Here is a 25,781-nt window from a genome sequence, read left to right on the forward strand (position 1 = left end):
TCATCACACTCAGTTCCCTGCTCTGTGCAGAACACTCTCATCAGCATGCCATCCTGTACGTAACAATGAGTGGCCCTCTCAGGACCAACACGTCCTCCATTGGCCTCATGAATCAATTCGGGGAACTCTATCTGCTGCAGCTCTTCGAGACGAGTGCGGTCTACCCCTAGAGAACTGGTGAGGGTCACCTGCACCTCACCATCCGGGCTGCCTTCGCCCTCCACTCGTTCTCCGGGTCCCATGAAGAGGTGATCGATTTCCAGACTGTTGGACGTCTCCTCGTCAGAACTATCAGATCCACACCCTCTGTGTCCTTCGCACTGCCTCGGCATCACAGCACAAACCGGGAACGCCGCCGTGGCGATTCCTATCTCGTCCCCACAGGCGTCTAACACTCCGCTTGTCTCCTCATAGTGCTCTATGCACTCCTCGCCCTTCGCGAGATTCGGGAGGACATATCCTCCACATGCATCATTTCCCAATATGATCTGTGCCTCCATCTTGGGCACAGACCCCCACCACTAGTGTCTGGTAGCCATAATCAGAATTCAGTCACCTGGTGTAGGGGCATCCTCACTGGGCCTCCCACAGTGGTCACACTTGCCATCCCCACACCGGTACTCTCGTAACCCTCGGGGAACAAGGTTTCACTCACCAGGGTAAAATCTGCCCCAGTGTCTCTTAACTTCACCGGGATGGGGTCTGCGTCCCCCATCCTTACGGTTCCCTGACACACGAATGGATGAACTCTCTTCTCCCCACTCAGTACGGGTTCATCCCGCACCCACTCGGCCATCGGGTCCTCGACCCTCACGAAAGCAACGTTCCCCCGCTACTCAGGGTGTCTGCATTCCCGCGCGACATGTCCGAATATTCCGCAGTTGTAGCGCCATTCATCGACTCCTCGGTTTCGGCAACAACTCTCGAGCTCTCAGCTTGGGACTTCTCTACCGGCTCCACAGCAGTCTTTGAGCCTCTCCTGTCTCCACTTGAGAGGTGGGACTCAGGAGAACTCGCTCCTGTCCTCCATCCGTCCGTCCTTCTATATCTTCTGCCATATCTGGAGTGTATGGGCGGTCGGTGCCGTCCCTCTCGGTGCGGTCGCAGGGCTTCTTCCAGCATGTCGGCTCTGTCAGCTGCGGCTCTCAGGTCCTTAATGTCCGCCTCCTTTACTCTAACCCTGATCTCAGGAGAGAGCACGGACATAAACTTCTCCATGACCATTAGCCTCTTGACCTCTTCAGCCGACCTCGCTCCTTCAGAGTCCAGCCACTTAAGGAACTTTCTCTCCATGTCCCTCGCCGTCTCCGCATAAGACTTTCCTGGCGAACGGGTACATTCCCTGAATCTCTTCCTGTAACATTCCGGCGTGAGCTTGAAAGAATGGAGCACAGCTCTCTTTACAGCATCGTAGTCGGTGCATTCTTGGAGGTCAAGCATATTGTAGGCTTCACGAGCTTCACCGGTGAGCCTACCCTGAACCAGCTCCGTCCACTCCGCCCTCGGCCACTTCTTCAAGGTAGCGATCTTCTCGAAGTGGTCGAAGAAACCTTCAGCTTCATTTGGTATAAAGACCGGCAGATCTCGCTCCCTCACTCGGCGGTCTTCCTGTTGCGGCGGAGCAGGTGCACCTAGTCCTAGTTCAGCTCGCTTCAGCTCCACCTGCTTGTTAGCTTCTATCTCCTGCTGTCTCATTCTAGCTTCTAGCTCGTCTTTGCGCTGCTGTGCCTCTCGCTCTTCACGCTTCAGCTGCGCTTCTCGCTCCTCACGCTTCAGCTGTGCTTCTGCTTCTCGCTCTTCTTTGCGTTGCTGTGCCTCTCACTCCTCACGCTTCAGCTGTGCTTCTCGCTCTTGTTCTTCCCTGCGCAGCTGTGCTTCTTCTCTCCTCAGCTGTGCTTATCGCTCTTCTCTGCGCTGCTGTGCTTCCAGCTGCAGCTTCATTATCTCCAGCTTAACGCTGTGCCTGCTGCCGCTGGATCCCCTGCTGCTCCCACCAATGCTCAGGTGTTCTCCCACACTGGCAGGTGTTTGTGGCCGTTCCTCCCCCAAAGCTTCGTCTCGTGCCCTGAGCTGTGCCATGATCTCCAGTCTTCTCTCTCCCACTCTGGAAGATCTCAGCTTTATCCCAAAATGGTCTGCTATTGCCTGTAACTGTGCCTTGGTGCACTCCTCCAGCACCTGCTCATCTCTATTGTCAATGAACCTTGTTACTTTATTATCCTCCATCTTGTGCTATGAGTGATAACCTGTACCTGATACCTTATACCACTGCCAAGTACCACAACTGCAACCTTTATCTTGATCGTTATCCTGGCAAGGTTGCCAATGTTGGGGTTTACTCGGGTGAGCAACAGTATACTCAAGGTCACTCACCGTAGCCCTGCGGGTCTTCACTCTATCCTCGCGGCGCCACTGTACGCCAGGAGAGTATCCCAGTCAATCCCAACCGGCCTCTGATCGAGAAGGAGTGGGAACACAACTTGTTCACTTAACTGTTGTATGCCCGCCCCGTCATAGGGCTCTACAACTAACCACAAGGTCGCCAACTGGTGTTTTCGGTGTCCAGTAACACATCAGTGGTTTTGTTGAATTGTGGTAACAGTGGCAAGGACCCACTCAATAGATCTGATAACAGGCAGGTATTTACTTCTATCACTCTCTGCTTTCAGGTATTATATAGCCACAAGAAATATGGAGGGGATGATGGAAACACCGATGTACTTTGTATTTTACTTAAAACTCATTCAAAGACATCACCAGATTATATCAATAAGCAAACGGCTGTTTCAGGCGGGAGTCGTTCGTTCCCACATATAATATGAACTCACTAAGCTGGCAACACTCCCCCTCTCGTCAATGTCAAAATCAGCTGGGCGACTACCCCCCGCGCGAATGTTACTTTATCTGTTTGCTTGGTGTGACGCGCCAATTTCTTTAAGTTCTCAAAGATCACTAGAAGTTCGAACACACAATATTTGCGACAATAGCACGTAAATACTTCGCTACACTGATCTTGGGCTCAATCAAACATTTCTATATTAAATGTGACAATAATTCACTGTCATGGTATTACACACTGCCCTTCGTTTAATGATAACTTATGAAGTATATATCACTGGAGTTCTCAGTAATTCCTTCCGTGGGGGATAACACAATTAATCACTGCACACATGAATGATTATTCAATACACGAGCATAGACATATATATATATATATATATATATATATATATATATATATATATATATATATATATATATATATATATATATATATATATATATATATATGGATGAGTCAGACATCAATAATGGTAATAACATAGTTACTGGGCACATAGCCTGACTCCAAACACTGACATAATTATATATATATATTTTCTCTCACTATATGATTACATTAAAGTCTCATGAAAGACATTATCCACACAGTAAATTCATCAATTTCTCCGGGTGCCTGCATACACCAATAATAATCGTAAATATCGTGAGTACTCTTTATAGTACCACTCTGCACACTGGTGCCTTACTGTGACATAGGTGAGCCTTGCTCACGACATACAAAATACTCAGGCTAAATAATATAGCTGACTAAAGGGGAATTTGGGAGGGAAACTAGAATCACCTACTTCCACCTATCCTCCGATGAGAGTTGAGTTGTAGCTCCTGGTCCTGGCTCCTGCCTCGTGTAGGGAACGCCCCCACACATACACTGTCGTGTCCTCCAGGAACTCAATCAATGGCCCACCGTAAGCGCGTCGTCTCCGTGCCTTTTCCCTGCAGGTCCGTGCTCCTCCTTGACTTCTTGTAGGGTTGGAGTCGGTCTCCCGGCCGTCAACTTCTCCTCCCAGCTACGGCTGCCCGCCTACGTCTCGGCTGCAGTCGTTCGGGTTCCCGAATAGTTTCCTTCTTCCTCTGCTTCCCAGTGGCTCGGTTCAGCCACTACGCCGTCACAAACGGGTGAACTGCCTCAGACGTCGCATACGTCACTGCACAGACTTCACTTCTTCTTGCACAGTACCTGTCCTGGAGCACTTGTTGCTCAATATCCCGTCGATTCCCTCTCTGGTCCAACACATGAACGAAGGAAGACCTCACAGAGTACTGGCAGACTTCGGGTGACGCGTAAAATCCACGGGAGCGGGAAACAACTGTCAAACTGACAGGACCAATCTTCGCACGTCCAACCACCTTGACGTGTCGTGTCAGACTGATTCCCTCATGGAGGATTGGCTCATCCACTACGTCATTACTGTGGAGCTATCAGCCGTCGCATACGTCGCTGCCTAGACTCCACTCTTGCACAACACCTGTTCCTGGAGCACTTGTTGCTCAATATCCCGTCAATTCCTTCTTCGGTTCAACACATGAACGAAGGAAGACCCCACAGGTGTTGGCAGACCACGGGTGATGCGTAAGACCTCCAGAGACGGGGTAAACTGTCCAACTGACAGGACCCCCCAGCGCACGTCCGACCTCCTTGACGTGCTGTCTTAGACTGATGGCGCCAGCGCGGCGCGATGACCGGACCCCCGTTCCTTCATGACGTCATATTCGCCACGGGAGGTTTTCATTGGCTCCCTGTGCCACGTCGCTGTCGGCGACCAATCTGGTGTCACTGACGTCACACAGTTTTGGCGGGAAAACAGAAGAGCCAGCGCCATATTGGCTTCCTAAAGGGCCTAAACCACAGCCCAAAGTACTCTTCTTTTATGAATTTCTCGGCACTTCGAGAACACTACTTTCTCCCACATATACCAAACTGATGCCTGCGACGTAGAGAACGCTCGGGTAAAGTGGACATGACTCTTACTGCAGGCGTGGGAGAAATATAAGGGGGGGGGGGGACACCGTCACACTGGTGAAGATGCTGCTGGGGTTTTGTAATAAAGATGCTGCTGGGGTTATGTAGTGAAGATGCTGCTGGGATTATGTAGTGAAGATGCTGTTGGGGTTATGTAGTGAAAATGCTGCTGAGGATTGTGTGGTTAAAATGATTCATGAGTTATGTGGTGAAGATGCTGCTGGGGTTATGTAGTGAAGATGCTGTTGGGGTTATGTGATAAAGATGCTGCTTGGGTTATGTCGTGATGATGCCGCTGGGGTTATGTGGTGAAGATGCTGCTGAAGTAATGAGTGAAGATGTTGCTGGGATATGTGGTAAAGATGCTGCTGGAGTAATGAGTGAAGATGTTGCTGGGGTAATGTGGTGAAGATGCTGTTGGGGTTATGTAGTGAAGATGTTGCTGGGGTTATGTAGTGAAGATGCTGCTGTAGTTATGTGGTGAAGATGCTGCTGAGGATTGTGTGGTTAAGATGATTCAGGAGTTATGTAGTGAAGATGCTGCTGGAGTTATGTGGTGAAGATGCTGCTGGGGTTATGTGGTGAAGTTGTTGTTGGGTTATGTGATGAAGATGCTGCTGGAGTTTTATAGTGAAGATGCTGTTGGGGTTATGTAGTGAAGATGCTGCTGGGGTTATGTGGTGAAGATGCTGCTGGGGTTATGTGGTGAAGATGTTGCTGGGTTTATGTAATGATGATGCTACTGGATTTGTGTGGTGAAGATGCTGTTCGGGTTATGTAGTAAAGATGCTGCTGGGGTTATGTGGTGAAGATGCTGCTGGGGTTATGTGGTGAAGATGCTGCTGGGGGGTTATGTGATGAAAATGCTGCAGGGGGTTAAGTGGGGAAGATGCTGCTGAAGTAAGTTAGGTTAGTTAAGTTAGGTTAGTTAAGTTAGGATAGGTAAGTTAGGTAAAGTAAGTTAGGTTAGGTAATGTAAGTAAGGATAAGCAAGTTAGGTTAGGTAATGTAAGTTAGGATAAGTAAGTTAGGTAATTTATGTTAAGTTAGGTTAGGTTAGTTTGGGTAAGTTAGGTTAGGTAAGTTAGTTAAGTTAGGTTAGGTTAGGTTAGTTAAGTTAGGATAGGTAGGTTAGGTAAGTTAGGTTAGGTAAGTTAGGTTAGGTTAAGTTAGGTTAGGTTAGTTAAGTTAGGATAGGTAAGTTAGGTTAAGGTAAGTTAGGTTAAGTTAAGTAATTTATGTTAAGTTAGGTTAGGTTAGGTTGGGTAAGTTAGGTTAGGTTATGTAAGCTAGGCTAGGTTAGGTTAGGTAGGTTTGGTTAGGTTATGTAAGGTAAGTTAGTTTAGGTTAGTTAAGTTAGGATAGGTAAGGTAAGGTAAGTTAGGTTAGGTTAAGTTAGGTTAGGTAAGGTAAGTTAGGTTAGGTTAGTTAAATTAGGATAGGTAAGTTAGGTTAGGTAAGTTAGGTTAGGTTAAGTTAGGTTAGGTTAAGTTAGGTTAGGTTAAGTTTGGTAATTTACGTTAAGTTAGGACAGGTAGGTAAGGTAAGTTAGGTTAGGTTAGGTTGGGTAAGTTAGGTTAGGTAAGATAGGTTAAGTTGGTGGTGCCAGGGGTGGCAGTGTCTTGGTGGTGGTGGTGCCAGGGGTGGCAGTGTGGTGGTGGTGCCAGGGGTGGCAGTGTGGTGGTGGTGGTGGTGCCAGGGGTGGCAGTGTGGTGGTGGTGGTGCCAGGGGTGGCAGTATGGTGGTGGTGCCAGGGGTGGCAGTGTGGTGGTGGTGGTGCCAGGGGTGGCAGTGTGGTGGTGGTGCCAGGGGTGGCAGTGTGGTGGTGGTGCCAGGGGTGGCAGTGTGGTGGTGGTGCCAGGGGTGGCAGTGTGGTGGTGGTGGTGGTGCCAGGGGTGGCAGTGTGGTGGTGGTGGTGGTGCCAGGGGTGGCAGTGTGGTGGTGGTGGTGGTGCCAGGGGCGGCAGTGTGGTGGTGGTGCCAGGGGTGGCAGTGTGGTGGTGGTGCCAGGGGCGGCAGTGTGGTGGTGGTGCCAGGGGTGGCAGTGTGGTGGTGGTGCCAGGGGTGGCAGTGTGGTGGTGGTGCCAGGGGTGGCAGTGTGGTGGTGGTGGTGCCAGGGGTGGCAGTGTGGTGGTGGTGCCAGGTTTGGCAGTGTGGTGGAGGTGCCATGGGTGGCAGTGTGATGGTGCCAGGGGTGGCAGTGTGGTGGAAGTGCCAGGTGTGAGATTTTTTCTACGCCTACCTCCCTTAGGAGGTGGACTACAAGTTTAAAGGCTGCTCACGGCAGTTAAGCATGAGTCCAATAGAAAAAGGAAAAGCGGGAGCAAACCGCCAGGCCACCACCACTAAGGGTGAAAACCTGTCCACAATAGGCCGCTGGCTCCTCCTAGTTAAACAGGACGTTAAAACTAATAAAGGGTAACCGACGGGTTCTCACAATCAAATATTTATATTTGATGTGGCGCTATGAATTGGAATTCGAATTCCCAAAGACAGCCATCATATCAAGATCACATCAACATTTAATCGTATAAAGCAGAACATGGGTGGAAAAGAATGGTTGAAGGGTTGACATCAAAGACCGTTTTCTATAACATAACAATTTATTAATAACAAGAGACTAACTACTACGTTACCGAGTTTACGTTACGTTAATGTCCATCCAGTGGCACGATAACAAACAGCTAAATAGCAACCCTTGCTGTGAGGCTGCATACTGAACTAACCTGAACACAGGTGTGCCCACTGATGACGCAATATTGCAAATCAAAAAATATATCACAGACTAACTTACACCACAGCGAATGGTTATGTTATTGTCCATCCAGTGGCAATTGCAACACAGCTATTCAACAGCCCCTTGAAAAATGACAGCAGGCTCCATCCTGCTGACAAGTGAACTGACAATGATGCCCACTGAAGACACAAGCATGCAATCAATAGTGTCACGGCTTCCATGACAGGTACTCTAATCACAAGCTTAAGGGTCCTCCTTCCAAACAGGAGTGACCCCCGTAACTAGGCGGGTAGTCCAACAGTGACTCCCCCCTATCACAACCCAGTGTGAACACTCTTTGCAACTTCCTACAAGAAGTTGCACTGTAAACAGTAAACAAAGTCAGGCAAGGTGGGATTCTAGGACACAGCTCCAGTATCCCTAAGTTACTCTACTCTCGTCACTAGACGATAAACAATAGAAATTGCCCCTTAATCAATTACCACTGATTATGTGATTAATTACGTCAATTGACTGATGCAGCAGTCAGGAACAAAGTACTACGGTAATCAGAAACAATTGTCTCTCATAGACAACAACATGAAGGTACTCTACGTTAATCATTAACACTTGTCTCTCATAACACAAGTCAACTTGTTAACAATAACTCAAAACTCTTATATTACATCACTCTTGACTCCTTGCAAGTATTCAGTGAGTAATTCTTAATTAAGGTCAAACGGACCACTAATTACATCCCCATTGAGTTACGTTAACTAAGCCTACCCTAATTTGGTAGCTTCTCAACAGTCGGTGTCAAAAATTACTATAGTGAGTGTTAATTACCCTAATTAACTTCGAGCAATTAATTAACTGTCACCAGGACCGATAATTAATCATCCATAAATACGTCTCACTCCGCACTGCCTAAGCAGGTCTCATCAAACACTGTGTATTCCCGGGAAAGGAGTTAATTACCCCTAATTAACATGAGTGCAATTAATCCACTGTCCTCAGACAGGATATGATTAATATAACGAGTTATGCTAGCTCCATGACCTCGCTTTACCGAGTCATCTGAGTCCTCAAGACTCCAGACGTTAATTACTCCACTAATTATCATGAGCCACTAATTGCTATACCCCAGAAAGGTAATTAGTCCCGAGCAAATTCCGTTAACACAAATACTGACAGATCCTCTCTCACTACGTGAATTCTTGATGAGAAGGCTAATTACATAATTAGCTAGAGTGGTCAATTAGTTGGCACACGGACAATTAATTGCATCCGAGACGTATCTCACTCAAGCTCAACACTGTTCTCCCATAACACCTCTCACTCACTCAACAATAAGTGTGCACCCTTATCCAGTTAATTACCCCTTTCTAATTAACTCACTGAATCCTTAAGTCCTCAACACAACTTAAAGAAACAAAGTAACCCCAGTGTTACATAGGTCACACTACAATGGCATGCAACAACACAAATGCACTGCCCACATACGGTTGCGGCTACTGCAACTCGTTAATTACTGTGCCCACACAATAATGACACACGGTTGTGCAACAACAAGAGTATACCAATATTACTGCCCCCCTTATCTTGCAACCGTTGCAAAGGACTACTGTGAGCACACACTTACCTCAGCAAGGCAATTAACAAATCAATTGCCTGCTCTCATTAAGTACTGTGAATTCCCCTGAATAATCATAGAGGTCCCTTAAACCCTCAACACAGCTCCCAGGGCAATAATATTGTATATCTGATAACAATACTGCACAAACCTACAGCATAATGATGCCGTCAGCATACCCCACATGCTAATGACATCATTAGGCAATTAGCATCATTAGGCAATTAGCATCATTAGTCAGCACTCTCATCTACTGACTCACCACACAACACAGTACATAAAAACATGCAAACGAACACATAGAAATGGCATCCACATAATCAATGAAAATTATATCACCAGGTAAATGTATCGCTAACTACACAGACCTCAGGGTATCCACTGACCTCCCTGCACCACTGGCCTGCCTACCTCTACAATGGTATAATTTTACATGCTGGTACTCCATCGCACTAATCCAGTCTGACCGATTATATAGAATTGACAACTGGATCATTTATATGGTAAATCTCTACACTGACCGGTTACATACCCGAGTCAGTCTACACACTTATATAAACTTTATATAACTACAGTGTGGTCCCGTGTACAACATCCATCTCCAGGTACCGCCCTACCAGTCACCTGGGCGTGCCACTGACAGCTGTCACTCAGCTGCTTCCCTCACTGTAACACTTTTATTGTACTCACGGCTCCTGGCATCCTCCACAATCCTTTCCCTGGTCACTACCTCTGGCTGTAAACACTTAGCTCGCTCCTCGTGCGAGGTGTGGCCCTCGAATGTCCAGGGAAGGTGGCCAAACATGTGGCCACCCCGTGGCCCTAGGGGGTGGTCACGGGTAGCACATGACGTCATAGTACCCACCCGGCTGAGCTGGGGCATGGGGTGGGGTGGGGTTTGGCTGCAAGGGTGGCCTGGGTTGGTGCCCCCCCCCCCCGGGCGGCTGGACAAGGTGGGTGGCGTGGGTGGCCCCCGACTGGCTGGTTGGCGCCCACCAGCATACACACGTGGATGGGAGATCACTTTACACCCCATTATCAGCATGCTCGCTTGTACACTCGGGTGACAATGGCCGGCGGCGTCACCACACGGACACCGCCTAGCGGAATTCAAAATCCAACAGGGGCCTTAATATCACCACAATTTAACTAGGAGGCCCTGCCCATATTCCACCAATTGTTCATCAACACTAGACAGGTTATTCGAACCACCAGTTACACCATGAGGCTCTGCCAGCTGCCTCATGGGTGCCCACTGTCTCTGAGGCTTTTTTACTGGTCCTTCCGTACCTCATCGGCCCCAATTTCACGCAAATTAGGCCTAGATACAACCCAGGATGGCAGGAGTGCCATCCACGCTGTGTAACAAGGGAATGACAGCGATTAATGGGGGTGGAGGTGGCAGGCTGCCACCTCCACCCAGCTACGTCTTTCTCCACCTGCTGCCCAGCTCAAACATGACTATTTCGCGGGCTAGGGGAACTCAAAATGCCCATATCTTCCCCCCCCCCCACCTTGGTCTTGACCAATCAGCACGAAGCCGGCACATCACCATGGTGCCGCTTCCAATAACAGCTGTTCGCGCCAAAACTCAGCTAGGAGCAGAGATGTCTAAACCAATCACAGGCCTCCCTCACCTTCAGGCATCGTGTGACGTCACAAGGAGGGGGAGGCCTAAAGACAGTGGCGCACTGTCTCACATGGTGGGGGGGGGGGGCAACGTTCACCCCACTGTCCTTCCCCCCCTCTAACGGTCTTAGACAAGCACCTCCCTCACACCGCTCACTTTCAACTCTCATCCTATTTCACAGAATCAGAAAAATTTCTGTAATTCTCTCTACAGAGCAATCACAGACTTCTGACTAGTCTTAAATGATAGTCCATAGCAAGAGCTTTCATCCAACACCCCACAAGTGTATGTTAGTTTGAAAACTTCTTGACTAGAGTCCCTAGAGCGACTAGCCTAATCTAGAAAACTAGGAAAACTAGCTGAGGGAATCTACATTCCCTCACACCAGGGGTGGCAGTGTGGTGGTGCCAGGGGTGGCAGTGTGGTGGTGCCAGGGGTGGCAGTGTGGTGGTGGTCCCAGGGGTGGCAGTAGTGGTGGTGGTGGTGGTGCCAGGGGTGGCAGTGTGGTGGTGCCAGTGGTCACAGTGTGGGGGTGGTGCCAGGGGTAGCAGTGTAGTTGTGGTGGTGCCATGGGTGGCAAAGTGATGGTGGTGCAAGGTGTAGCAGTGTGGTGGTGGTGGTGCCGGGGGTGGCAGTGGCAGTGGTGGTGCCAGCGGTGGGAGCGTTAAAATACCATGCCCAAGGTTACCAACCGAGTGCCGGCGGGAGGATGGAAATAGCCTCGGCAACCATCCTCTTTTGTCCGGTGGTGTTGGTCCAATGGTTAAGGCTTCCTGTACGTCAGAATGCAGAGTGCTCCTGGCAGTATAGGTTCGAGTCACTTCTGCGGTGTGAGTTTTCAATGGCATATATGCCTGGAGACCGTTCACGCTTGTTTGCGTTTGTGTTCCTCATGTGTGCCCCAAAGAATGAGGTGATTTGATAAAATACCATGCCCAAGATTAACAACCGAATGCCTGCGGGGGATGGAAATAGCCTCGGCTACCATCCTCTTTGTCCGGTCGTGTTGGTTGAGTGGTTAAGGGATCCTGTATGCCAGCAGAGTGCTCCTGGCAGTATGGGTTCGAGTCACTTCTGGGGTGTGAGTTTTCGGTTGCATATAGTCCTGGGGACCATTCAGTCTTGTTCACATTTGTGGTCCTCACGTATGCCCCAAAGAATGAGGTGATTTGATAAAATATCATGCCCAAGATTACCAACCGAGTGCCAGCGGGGGGATGGAAATAGCCTCAGCTACCATCCTCTTTGTCCGATCATGTTGGTCGAGCGGTTAAGGGGTCATGTACGCCAGCAGAGTGCTCCTGGCAGTATGGGTTCGAGTCACTTCTGTGGTGTGAATTTTCAGTTGCATATAGTCCTGGGGCCCATTCAGGCTTCTTCGCATATGTATATATGTGTGTGTATAATGTTGCACCTTGTAGCCAGAACGTCGTACTCGACCTACTATGCAAGGCCCGATTTGCCTAATAAGCCAAGTTTTCCTGAATATATTTTTCAATATTTTTTTTTCTTATGAAATAGTAAAGCTATCCATTTCATTTTGTACAAGTTAATTTTTTTTAAATTTGAGTTAAAACTAACGTAGATATATGACAGAACCTAACCAACCCTACCTAACCTAACCAATCTTAACCTAACCTAAACTAACACAATTATGTCAATAAAATATGTTCTTAATATAATATAATAATAATCATTCAAATAAGATAATTGGAAACAATTTATTGAAAATAAAGAAAATCTCTCGGCCTATTAGGCAAATCAGGCCTTGCATTGTAGGCCGAGAAGCGTGTTCTGGCTACTAGGTACGACATATATATACATATACTCAACTATATATATACATATATAGTTGAAGCAACTATCTATAGCCTCAACTATATAGTTGAGGCAATAGATAGTGGTAAGGATTGCGATGTTGTGTACCTTGACTTTAGCAAAGATTTGATACAGTGCCACATGAAAGACTGATTAAAAAGATAGAGGCTCATGGTATTGGGGTGCTGTATTAAGTTGGATTAGGGCATGGCTATTCCAAAGGAAACATAGAGTTAATATAAATGGGGTTACGTCTGAATGGGAAAATGTTTTAAGTGGAATGCATCAAGGCTTTGTCCTGGGACCTCTGTTGTTTATAATATATATAAATGATTTAGAATCAGGTTTAAGTAGCAACATTTGCAAATTTGCCGATGATACAAAAATCGGTAGGGAAATAAACATGGAAGAAGACTCATTATCACTTCACGTCGATCTAAATAGGGGTTTGAAATGGTCAAAAGATTGGCAGATGCAGTTAGTATTCGATCTATTCAATTTATAAATTATACTACCTTCCTGTGCTTTGCTTAGAATATTTTTAAATAAGTTATATTTTGAAACCACATCGAAATTTACGTCTCCTATCGCTGGGTTCACGTCTCGCTCCAAGACCGGCCCGCCCCCATGCCCAAGACTTTCCAATCTATTTGACCCAAAACATTTCTTAGGCTATTGAAATAATCTTTTAGAAAATAAGGCACTTAAACAGAATTTTTCCCCTACAGATCTATTCCATTCAATGCTGAATCTGATTTCTTTATGATCACTGTTCCCTAGCTCACTTCCTATTTCGTTGGCATTAATTTGCGTTTCCCTGTTAGTTAACACTAAATCTAATATATTATTTACCCGCGTTTGTTCCTTAATGTGTTGCGTAAGAAAGCAATCTTCAATTAATTCTTGAAAATCTTCTACTTCACTATTCCCTGTTCTGTTAAACCAATTTATTCCACAAAATTAAAATCACCTATGACAAATACTGCTAGTCCTAGATGCTCTAGATATTTCGCCCCATAGGTGCTTTGCTTCCATCCTGTCTATTTTTGGTGGCCTGTGTATAACTCCAATAAGATTATTTGCTTTTTCGTTTAATTCTTTCTAAATAGTTTCTGTTTGTGGCTCAGTTTTAATTCCATCTTTGAGATTACATTTCAAATTTTCCCTAACATATATAGCTACTCCCCCTCCCCGTCTAATATATCTATCTGTGTGTACTAGTTTAAATCCATTTATTTGATATTCAGCTAATAGTTCTCTATTTTCTACAATCATCCACGTTTCGGTTAGTGTAATAATATATATTTTTTCTGTGCAGACAAGATCATTTAAATAATTTATTTTATTTCTTAATCTTCTACTGTTAGTGTAATATACCCTCAGAGTATTGTTTTTTTGAGGTCCTTCTCTTTCCCTAATCATTTTGCCAATTTGTTTCTCCCACAAACACTTACTTTTATAACCTCTTTCCTCCATTTCAATTCCCATACCACTATCTACTAACAGTTTAAACCCAAACCAAAACAAACGCCTCCAACCACTGGTTCCAACGAGATCGCAACAACAACAACAACAACCACCCCAGCCCTTGATAGATGCACCCCATCCCGAGCATACATTTCGTTTCTTCCATAGAAGTGTTCCCAGTTGTCTATTTAAGATTTTGCATTTCATTTTCAATATCTTTCCAGCCGGCAATTTTTACTAATCAAAACTCCCAGATAAGAACTTAAGAACAAAGGTAACTGCTGAAGGCCTATTCGCCCGTACGATTCAGCCCTTATTTATAACCACTCAATCTCACTCATATACATGTCCAATCCACGCTTGAAAAAATTGAGGGACCCCAAGTGCCCTCGACAACCATTCATTTCCAACTTCCTTTCTTTGAAGAATGCCACATATGATCAGGATTCCTCCCTTGCTTCTATCTAGTTCTATGGCTGTCTTAAATCTCAGTATTAGTTCCCCACTCTTAACTCGCCTAACATCATTTCCACCTGCACTATTACCAATAATTGGTTTATTTTTATTAGCAGCCATACTATCATTCATGTTGCCAACAATATCTCCAATTCCAGCTCCCGGTTAGCAAACTCTTAACCTGTTCTCCCTATCTCTGGCACAAAGCGTTCTGTCTAAATACCTCACCTGGTGATCTCCCGCAACAAAAATTCCCTTGGTTCCTCTTTTTACCTTTTGAGCACTTTGAGCGACCTGCGCTTCGTTGCTCCTCGTTGCTTTGCCTTTGCATCCTCGTTGAACTGCAGGCTCACCACAGCACTCGTCCTCCAACACAGCAAATGCGTTAGACGTCCTTAGGATATCATTAGGCGGCTTTGTCAAAGTCTTCTTAAGCCCCCTGTCCTTTACAACTTGCCAAGACAAGGTCTTTTTAATACCTGTATCCTCCTTTGTTTCTTCCTGATGTTTCAGCTTTCGTACTTCCTCCCGTAGGGAATCCAAATCTGTCCTCAGAGCTTTAACGAGATCCATCAGTTCCTTGACTACACCTTCCGTTGTTGCTATAATAATATTACAGCAACATTAAGCTTTGTTAATCTCTCATCATATGACAGGTTTCTAATTTAGGGAATTAGCTTTGTCATCCTATACTGGACACGTTCAAGTGAATTTATATCCATTCTATAGTACGGCGACCAAAACTGAACTGCAAATCCTAAATGGGATCTTACCATAGCAGGATATAGTTGGAAAATAACACCAGGTGTCTTGTTACTAACGCTTCGATTAATAAATCCCAGTGTCCTATTTGCCTTATTACGAACATTCATGCATTGGTCACTTGGTTTTAAATTCTTACTAATCATAACTCCCAGATCCCTTTCGCAATCCGACTTTCCCATCTCAATACCATCTAGCTCGTATCTTGTAACTATCATCATTACCAAATTGCCCTTATCTACAAATCATTCTCTCGCCTTGGTTACCCTTTACATTTTATCAACTGTGCCTACTCTCAAGCTAAACGAAATTTCTTTCATCCTAAACCTGCTTCCAACACTAGTAGCACTGTACTATGCCTTCTCTTCATATCTGAACTCAAAACTTTTACCAATACCTTTCGTCCTCTTGACATTAAGCTCGCCTTTCGACAAACTAACACACTTCGTAGCAATCTAGTTCACACTGCTCCTCCTGCTTCTAATGCTGCTGGTGTCTACTCTATTTCCTGTTCGTCTTGTCCTCTCCAGTACTTGGGCGAAACTGGCCGTACACTGAATGACAGACTTAAAGAACACAAGAGAAATGTTAAGTCTGCAGACACTAACAATGCTCTCTTCTGCCATGTGAGGGATTCTTATCATCACATTGATTGGTCTTCCTCCAAAATAATCTTTCCTGCATCTACTCTACACAGACGCCGTCTTGTTGAATCGGCTCTAATACACAATGTACCCAACATGAACTTGAGTCCTGGCTTTGTTGCTGTGGACTCTTCCCTTTCACACTATGTACTCAAATGATCTATGCTTTTTAACAAACGTGACTTTACATAAGCTTACCCTTTCCATTTACCTTTCTTTCTCTTTCCTTTCTTTCTCTTTTCTCTCTTTTTTCTGTTCATAGTCTTCTCCTACGTTCCCTCGTTTTCCTCTTCTCATTATTTTTTCCTCTTTCGGTGGTTATAAAAGGAACTGCCTCGTATGGGCCAATGGGCCCTCTGCATTTCCTACAACTAGCCCCTCTACTACACCTTACTTTGCTCCTCATCTCTCGTGCCTATTTATTGCCTGTCTCTACTTCCTCATCACAATCGACTTGAGAATGGTCCAGGACGGACCGAAACGTCGTCATCCCTTCACATTCTAGTGTGTGGTCTGGTCATCATCATTACTTTACCCTCAAAACTTTACATTTATCAGTTTTAAACTGCATCTGCCAATCTTTATACCATTTCAAAACCCTATTTAGACCAATTTGAAGTGATAGTGAGTGTGTTAATTTCCGTGTTAATTTCCCTACCGATTATTGTATCATCGGCAAATTTGCAAATATTGCTACTCAAACCTGATTCTAAATCATTTATATATATTATAAGCAAGAGGTCCGAGCCGAGCCTTGAGGGACTTACAACATTTTGCCACTCTGACTTAACCCCATTTATACTAACTCTGTTTCCTTTGGTATAGCCATGCCCTAAACCAACTTAATATGGCACCCATGAGCCTCTAACATCCTATGGCAGTTATTATGTAAGTTAATTTACATAGTTATTATGTAAGTATATTAGTACCGCTTTCCCAGACAGTTAAGCCCAGGTCAGCAGTCACATCCCACCCAGACAGTTAAGCCAAGGTCAGCGGTTACATCCCACCCTGACAGTTAAGCCCAGGTCAGCACACACGCACATCCTACACGACTGCTAAGATCAACAGTCACATCCCACCCAGACAGTTAAGCCCAGGTCAGCACACACGCACATCCTACACGACTGCTAAGGTCAACAGTCACATCCCACCCAGACAGTTAAGCCCAGGTCAGCACACACGCACATCCTACACGACTGCTAAGGTCAGCAGTTACATCCCACCCAGACAGTTAAGCCCAGGTCAGCACACACGCACATCCTACACGACTGCCAAGGTCAGCAGTCACATCCCACCCAGACAGTTAAGTCAAGGTCAGCACACACGCATATCCTACACGACTGCCAAGGTCAGCAGTCACATCCCACCCAGACAGTTAAGTCAAGGTCAGCACACACGCACATCCTACACGACTGCCAAGGTCAGCAGTCACATCCCACCCAGACAGTTAAGCCAAGGTCAGCAGTCACATCCCACCCAGACAGTTAAGTCCAGGTCAGCACACACGCACATCCTACACGACTGCTAAGGTCAGCAGTCACATCCCACCCAGACAGTTAAGTCAAGGTCAGCACACACGCACATCCTACACGACTGCCAAGGTCAACAGTCACATCCCACCCAGACAGTTAAGCCAAGGTCAGCAGTCACATCCCACCCAGACAGTTAAGCCCAGGTCAGCACACACGCACATCCTACAAGACTGCCAAGGTCAACAGTCACATCCCACCCAGACAGTTAAGCCAAGGTCAGCAGTCACATCCCACCCAGACAGTTAAGCCAAGGTCAGCACACACGCACATCCTACACGACTGCTAAGGTCAGCAGTCAGCCCACCCTGACAAGGACCGCTGGCAGGGCAGGGCTCGACCGGCCGCCTCAGAGCCTGACGGACAACTAAGCCAATCATGCCACCGAGGAACGGCCAGTTGTGTTATATTTGGAAGTTATATTTATATTCCACGTGTTAAAAATATTGTTTATTAATTTTTCCGCGTTACTTTTGTTCTTAAAGTTGTTAAATCACATCCCATATATTTATATTTCGTAGAAAACGAGAGAAAGGTTTAGATTTATGATTGAGGGGACGAATCTTTTCAATATTCCTCATGTTTTTCTTCACAGAAGCAGGAAGATTAAAAATAAACTCTCTAAAGTTCATTATTCCTTATTATTTGGGTCTAATGCCTAGTGATGTATTTCATAAGGTCTCGCCTCAAATTCTTAAAGATAAATTCTTCTGTGTAGCACCTGATTATTTCCCCTAATGGTGAGGTGGTAGGTGACATGGATGAATGACATACATTGGGTATTAATGGGGTCCTGTATAATGGGGTCCTGTATAATGGGGTCCTGTATAATGGGATCCTGTATAATGGGGTCCTGTATAACGGGATATTAATGGGGTAGCAAATTAAGACTGACATGTTGGCAGTTGATGTTCTTCTGGTTGCTGCCGTTCCTGTTGTAGGGTAATTCTGTCCAGCTTCTACATTGGTCCGGGGTCTTAAAAGTGGGTAGAGTGTAACTGTGTATTAGCCGGTTATTGATCGCTGGTCTAGATTTCTTGATATGAAGCACTTCACTGATGTCTAATCTTCTGTTGTCATTGTATCTATCAAATATTTCGGTATTGCTCGTCACAATATCCCTGTGTACCTGTTGCCGACATTGGTGTTGATCTTTGGTCAACACTGTTCATACATGATCCGTCAGTCATCACTGTTCATACATGATCCGTCAGTCATCATTGCTCATACATGATCCGTCAGTCATCACTGTTCATGCATGATCCGTCAGTCATAATTGCTCATACATGAACCATCAGTCATCATTGTTCATACATGATCCGTCAGTCATCACTGTTCATACATGATCCGTCAGTCATCACCGATCATACATGATCCGTCAGTCATCATTGTTCATACATGATCCGTCAGTCATCACTGTTCATACATGATCCGTCAGTCAACACTATTCATACATGACCGTCAGTTAACACTTCATACATGACCGTCAGTTAACACTATTCATACATGACCGTCAGTTAACACTATTCATACATGACCGTCAGTCATCACTGTTCATACATGACCGTCAGTTAACACTATTCATACATGACCGTCAGTTAACACTGTTCATACATGACCGTCAGTTAACACTGTTCATACATGACCGTCAGTTAACACTGTTCATACATGACCGTCAGTTAACACTGTTCATACATGACCGTCAGTTAACACTTCATACATGACCGTCAGTTAACACTATTCATACATGACCGTCAGTTAACACTATTCATACATGACCGTCAGTCATCACTGTTCATACATGACCGTCAGTTAACACTATTCATACATGACCGTCAGTTAACACTGTTCATACATGACCGTCAGTTAACACTGTTCATACATGACCGTCAGTTAACACTGTTCATACATGACCGTCAGTTAACACTGTTCATACATGACCGTCAGTTAACACTGTTCATACATGACCGTCAGTTAACACTGTTCATACATGACCGTCAGTCATCACTGTTCATACATGACCGTCAGTTAATACTATTCATACATGACCGTCAGTTAACACTGTTCATACATGACCGTCAGTTAACACTATTCATACATGACCGTCAGTTAACACTGTTCATACATGACCGTCAGTTAACACTGTTCATACATGACCGTCAGTTAACACTGTTCATACATGACCGTCAGTTAACACTGTTCATACATGACCGTCAGTCAACACTGTTCATGCATGAACAGTCAGTCAACACAGTTCATACATGAACTGTTAGTACTCAAATTGTATGACGGTTGGAATGTAGCTAATCACAATCGAGTAAGCCTCTGCCGTCATTCTCTACAGAGAGCTGGTACTCGCCGTTTTGGTGGCAAGCCAGTTTTTCACAGACCCACAGTACGTAGAACCGCGGCAGGCCAGATTTACAACTTGTTACCTTACGCAATAAACTGCTGAAGTGATCAACTGTGTATTCTCTTCCAAACAACTAAACATAGAACCAGACATAGGAATATGTACAGGTGACATTGACAGCCTGTCAACGTTATTAACTTGTTTACGTAGCTGCTGACAGAGAATTTCACTTTCACACAATTTGGCTCTTAGGTCTTCAATCTCTGAGATATCCCTGCACAACTGTGGCCATGTCTGAGTCTTCACAGGTAATCCAGCCACTAGTAGCCTTCTCTGCCAATAGCATAGTGTTTTTAGCTGTTAGCATTTCAACAGTTTCTTGTAATGCTTTAATTCGGTTTCGCATATTGTTGATTTCTGAAGAAAGCATCTGGTTCTCGTGGTACATAACATTGACAGCCTCGGAGCCATCTTCACCTACAACCCGTTTACCCTGTTTGTATTCCATCAATTCAATGTGACGCTGCTGAATTTCCTGCCTCAATATAGCAATTGCCTTTCTAGCCTTATCTTGATTAACCATTACCCTGTTCTTAATGTTGCGTGCACGATTACCATATTTTAAAGAGTTGAGGGTCTTTAAAATATGTCTTGTGGGTCCACACGATCCACAACCGTCGTGTGGACCCACAACCGTCATGGGGCCCCACAACCGTCGTGTGGACCCACAACCGTCGTGTGGACCCACAACCGTCGTGGGGAGCCCACAACCGTCGTGAGGACCCACAACCGTCGTGAGGAGCCCACAACCGTCGTGGGGAGCCTACAACCGTCGTGGGGAGCCCACAACCGTCGTGAGGACCCACAACCGTCGTGTGGACCCACAACCGTCGTGTGGACCCACAACCGTCGTGTGGACCCACAACCGTCGTGTGGACCCACAACCGTCGTGTGGACCCACAACCGTCGTGGAGGGCCCACAACCGTCGTGGGGGCCCACAACCGTCGTGTGGACCCACAACCGTCGTGAGGACCCACAACCGTCGTGAGGACCCACAACCGTCGTGGTTAGCCCACAACCGTCGTGGGGGGCCCACAACCGTCGTGAGGGCCCACAACCGTCGTGAGGACCCACAACCGTCGTGGTTAGCCCACAACCGTCGTGGGGGGCCCACAACCGTCGTGAGGACCCACAACCGTCGTGGGGGGCCCACAACCGTCGTGGGGGACCCACAACCGTCGTGAGGACCCACAACCGTCGTGGGGAGCCCACAACTGTCGTAGGGGGCCCACAACCATCGTGGGGGGCCCACAACCGTCGTGGGTGTCCCACAACCGTTGTGGGGGGCCCACAACCGTCGTGGGGGGCCAACAACCATCGTGGGGGGTCCACAACAGTCGTGGGGGCCCACAACCGCCGTGGGGAGCCCACAACCGTCGTGGGAGGCCCACAACCGTCGTGTGGACCCACAACCGTCGTGGGGGGCCCACAACCGTCGTTGGGGACCCACAACCGTCGTGAGGACCCACAACCGTCGTGGGGGACCCACAACCGTCGTGGGGGGCCCACAACCATCGTGGGGGGCCCACAACCGTCGTGGGTGTCCCACAACCGTCGTGGGGGGCCCACAACCGTCGTGGGGGGCCAACAACCATCGTGTGGGGCCCACAACCGTCGTGGGGGGCCCACAACCGTCGTGGGGAGCCCACAACCATCGTGGGGGGCCCACAACCGTCGTGAGGACCCACAACCGTCGTGGGGAGCCCACAACCGTCGTGTGGACCCACAACCGTCGTGGGGAGCCCACAACCATCGTGGGGGGCCCACAACCGCGTTGGGGGGCCCACAACCGTCGTGAGGACCCACTACCGTCGTGAGGTCCCACAACCGTCGTGGGGGGCCCACAACCGTCGTGGGGGGCCCACAACCGTCGAGGGGGCCCACAATTGTCGTGGGGGCCGACAACCGTCGTGGGGCCCACAAACGTCGTGGGGGGCCCCACAACCATCGTGGGTGGCCCACAACCGTCGTGGGGAGCCACAACCGTCGTGAGGACCCACAACCGTCGTGGGGGCCCACAACCGACGTGGGGGGCCCACAACAGTCGTGGGGGGGCCCACAACCGTCGTGAGAACCCACAACCGTCGTGAAGACCCACAACCGTCGTGGGGACCCACAACCGACGTGGGGGGCCCACAACCGTCGTGGGGGGCCCACAACCGTCGTGGGGGGCCCACAACCGTCGTGAGGACCCACAACCGTCGTGAGGACCCACAACCGTCGTGGGGGCCCACAACCGTCTTGGGGGCCCACAACCGTCGTGAGGACCCACAACCGTCGTGAGAACCCACAACCGTCGTGGGGGGCCCACAACCGTCGTGGGGGGCCCACAACCATCGTGCGGGCCCACAACCGACGTGGGGGCCCACAATCGTCGTGAGGACCCACAACCGTCGTGGGGGGCCCACAACCATCGTGGGGGCCCACAACCGTCGTGTGGACCCACAACCGTCGTGTGGACCCACAACCGTCGTGTGGACCCACAACCGTCGTGTGGACCCACAACCGTCGTGTGGACCCACAACCGTCGTGGGGGCCCATAACCGTCGTGTGGACCTCAACCGTCGTGAGGACCCACAACCGTCGTGGTTAGCCCACAACCGTCGTGGGGGGCCCACAGCCGTCGTGAGGACCCACAACCGTCGTGGGGAGCCCACAACCGTCGTGAGGGCCCACAACCGTCGTGAGGACCCACAACCGTCGTGGTTAGCCCACAACCGTCGTGGGGGGCCCACAACCGTCGTGGGGGCCCACAACCGTCGTGAGGACCCACAACCGTCGTGGTTAGCCCACAACCGTCGTGGGGGGCCCACAACCGTCGTGAGGACCCACAACCGTCGTGGGGGGCCCACAACCGTCGTGGGGGACCCACAACCGTCGTGAGGACCCACAACCGTCGTGGGGAGCCCACAACTGTCGTAGGGGGCCCACAACCATCGTGGGGGGGCCACAACCGTCGTGGGTGTCCCACAACCGTTGTGGGGGGCCCACAACCGTCGTGGGGGGCCAACAACCATCGTGGGGGGTCCACAACCGTCGTGGGGGCCCACAACCGTCGTGGAGAGCCCACAACCGTCGTGGGGGCCCACAACCGTCGTGTGGACCCACAACCGTCGTGGGGGGCCCACAACCGTCGTTGGGGACCACAACCGTCGTGAGGACCCACAACCGTCGTGGGGAGCCCACAACCGTCGTAGGGGGCCCACAACCATCGTGGGGGGCCCACAACCGTCGTGGGTGTCCCACAACCATCGTGGGGGCCCACAACCGTCGTGGGGGGCCCACAACCGTCGTGGGAGGCCCACAACCGTCGTGGGGGGCCCACAACCATCGTGGGGGGCCCACAACCGTCGTGGGTGTCCCACAACCGTCGTGGGGGGCCCACAACCGTCGTGGGGGGCCAACAACCATCGTGTGGGGCCCACAACCGTCGTGGGGGCCCACAACCGTCGTGGGGAGCCCACAACCATCGTGGGGGGCCCACAACCGTCGTGAGGACCCACAACCGTCGTGGGGAGCCCACAACCGTCGTGTGGACCCACAACCGTCTTGGGGAGCCCACAACCATCGTGGGGGGCCCACAACCGCGTTGGGGGGCCCACAACCGTCGTGAGGACCCACATACCGTCGTGAGGAGCCCAAAACCGTCGCGTGAACCCACAACCGTCGTGGGGAGCCCACAACCATCGTGGGGGGCCCACAACCGTCGTGGGGGGCCCACAACCGTCGTGGGAGGCCCACAACCGTCGTGGGGGCCCACAACCGTCGTGGGGGGCCTACAACCGTCGTGGGGGGCCCACAACCGTCGTGGGGGGCCCACAACCGTCGTGGAGGGCCCACAACCGTCGTGGGGGCCCACAACTGTCGTGGGGAGCCCACAACCGTCGTGGGGGCCCACAACCGTCGTGAGGACCCACAACCGTCGTGGGGAGCCCACAACCATCGGGGGGGGGGCCCACAACCGCGTTGGGGGCCCACAACCGTCGTGAGGACCCACTACCGTCGTGAGGTCCCACAACCGTCGTAAGGAGCCCACAACCGTCGTGGGGGGCCCACAACCGTCGTGGGGGGCCCACAACCGTCGAGGGGGCCCACAATTGTCGTGGGGGCCCACAACCGTCGTGGGGCCCACAAACGTCGTGGGGGGCCCCACAACCATCGTGGGTGGCCCAAAACCGTCGTGGGGAGCCACAACCGTCGTGAGGACCCACAACCGTCGTGGGGGCCCACAACCGACGTGGGGGGCCCACAACCGTCGTGGGGGGGCCCACAACCGTCGTGAGAACCCACAACCATCGTGAGGACCCACAACCGTCGTGGGGGCCCACAACCGACGTGGGGGGCCCACAACCGTCGTGGGGGGCCCACAACCATCGTGGGGGGCCCACAACCGTCGTGAGAACCCACAACCGTCGTGAGGACCCACAACCGTCGTGAGGACCCAAAACCGTCGTGGGGGCCCACAACCGTCGTGGGGGCCCACAACCGTCGTGGGGGGCCCACAACCATCGTGGGGGCCCACAACCGACGTGGGGGCCCAAAACCGTCGTGTGAACCCACAACCGTCGGGGGGAGCCCACAACCATCGTGGGGGGCCCACAACCGTCGTGGGTGGCCCACAACCGTCGTGGGTGGCCCACAACCGTCGTGGGTGTCCCACAACCGTCGTGGGTGTCCCACAACCATCGTGGGGGCCCACAACCGTCGTGGGGGGCCTACAACCGTCGTGGGGGGGCCCACAACCGTCGTGGGGGGCCCACAACCGTCGTGGGGGGCCCACAACCGTCGTGGAGGGCCACAACCGTCGTGGGGAGCCCACAACCGTCGTGGGGGCCCACAACCGTCGTGAGGACCCACAACCGTCGTGGGGGGCCCCACAACCGTCGTGGGGGGCCCACAACCGTCTTGGGGGGCCCAAAACCGTCGTGGTGGCCTACAACCGTCGTGGGGGGCCCACAACCGTCGTGGGGGGCCCACAACCGTCGTGGGTGTCCCACTACCGTCGTGAGGTCTCACAACCGTCGTGGGGGGCCCACAACCGTCGTGGGGGTCCCACAACCGTCTTGGGGAGCCCACAACCATCGTGGGGGCCCACAACCGCGTTGGGGGGCCCACAACCGTCGTGGTGGCCCACAACCGTCGTGTGGAACCACAACCGTCGTGTGGACCCACAACCGTCGTGGGGGGCCTACAACCGTCGTGGGGGGCCCACAACCGTCGTGGGGGGCCCAAAACCGTCGTGGGTGTCCCACTACCGTCGTGAGGTCTCACAACCGTCGTGGGGGCCACAACCGTCGTGGGGGTCCCACAACCGTCTTGGGGAGCCCACAACCATCGTGGGGGGCCCACAACCGCGTTGGAGGGCCCACAACCGTCGTGAGGACCCACTACCGTCGTGAGGTCCCACAACCGTCGTGAGGAGCCCACAACCGTCGTGGGGGGCCCACAACCGTCGTGGGGGTCCCACAACCGTCTTGGGGGGCCCACAACCGTCGTGGGGGGCCCACAACCGTCGTGGGGGGCCCACAACCGTCGTGGGGGCCCACAACCGTCGTGGGGGGCCCCACAACCATCGTGGGTGGCTCACAACCGTCGTGGGGGGCCCACAACCGTCGTGAGAACCCACAACAGTCGTGAGGACCCACAACCGTCATGGGGGCCCACAACCGACGTGGGGGGCCCACAACTGTCGTGGGGGGCCCACAACCGTCGTGGGGGGCACACAACCATCGTGGGGGCCCACAACCGTCTGGGGGAGCCCACAACCATCGTGGGGGGCCCACAACCGTCGTGGGAGGCCCACAACCGTCGTGGGGGGCCCACAACCGTCGTGGGTGTCCCACAACCGTCGTGGGTGTCCCACAACCATCGTGGGGGCCCACAACCGTCGTGGGGGCCTACAACCG

Source organism: Procambarus clarkii, chromosome 37, assembly GCF_040958095.1.
Source record: "Procambarus clarkii isolate CNS0578487 chromosome 37, FALCON_Pclarkii_2.0, whole genome shotgun sequence".
Classification (NCBI taxonomy): domain Eukaryota; kingdom Metazoa; phylum Arthropoda; class Malacostraca; order Decapoda; family Cambaridae; genus Procambarus; species Procambarus clarkii.